This window comes from Mesitornis unicolor, unplaced genomic scaffold (assembly GCF_000695765.1).
Source record: "Mesitornis unicolor isolate BGI_N332 unplaced genomic scaffold, ASM69576v1 scaffold146, whole genome shotgun sequence".
Classification (NCBI taxonomy): Eukaryota; Metazoa; Chordata; class Aves; order Mesitornithiformes; family Mesitornithidae; genus Mesitornis; species Mesitornis unicolor.
The window spans coordinates 226,284-227,225 of record NW_010192829.1 but is presented as its reverse complement, the minus strand read 5'-3'; positions in this window follow the sequence as shown (position 1 = coordinate 227,225).

The following is a 942-nucleotide window of genomic DNA, read 5'->3' as shown; positions in this document are numbered from 1 at the left end:
TAGGGAACCCACCCCAAACTGAAGCCCACCTGCCTGAAGTGCCTTGCTGTGAGCTTGTGAAGTAATGCTCTAGGTACTGCCTGTGCACAAGTGAAACACAGGCTTCTGAGATTCGTGTGATTTTGTAGTTTTATATATATATATATGCGTATTTTTAAAGAAAGGCTGCTTGCTGAATTACATTAACGTTTGTTTAGCCTACTGTGCATGTAATGGAAGTTGTGAGAGAACAGGTAGCACTCAGCAGCTGTTGATGAAGTGTGCCGTGCGTGGATTGTGCTGGTGAATTTCGTCAGCTTTTGCCACATCTCAGCACTTGGCCAATGTATTTGAGTTAATCACGAGCATACCTAGATTAATTATTCATGTATGAGGGAAGAATACCCTTTAAAAACTTAAATCTTTTTTTCAGTGAAGACGCACTTAAGTTCTTTATAGTGTTTTATGCATAGCTCTTGCTTTTAACAGCTAAATTATTTTGAATAGAAACTCCTCCTCCATGCAGAGTTGACAGCATTAGCTATGGTTAGTGTTCCTGTACTGCTGCTCCTGTTCCAGTGGTTTTTTTTCTAGTTCATTAACGCTTTGTTAGCAGAATTCTACATGGCAAGGTACAGAAAAGGGATGCATTATTTCTGCTATTAAATGTATTTTGAGATTCTTCTGCTTGCTGTTGAAAACTGAACACCGAGACCAGCTCTATGCGTTTCTGTCTTTGGAAGAGTCAAATGTATATCCATTTATTCCGGAAAAGGTGCAGGAATCTTCTGGTTTCTTTATGTAATCTAGATATAAATCTTAAGGAAATGTGCTACAGAATTATTGCAGTTTGAGCAGTCTATGGAGAAGTTTATTGCACAGAAATAACTAGGTCAACCTCTGGATGACCTGTCTTGTGGAGTTTCTTCAGTTAGCTTTAGGCTAGAGCTCCACCTTGTGATC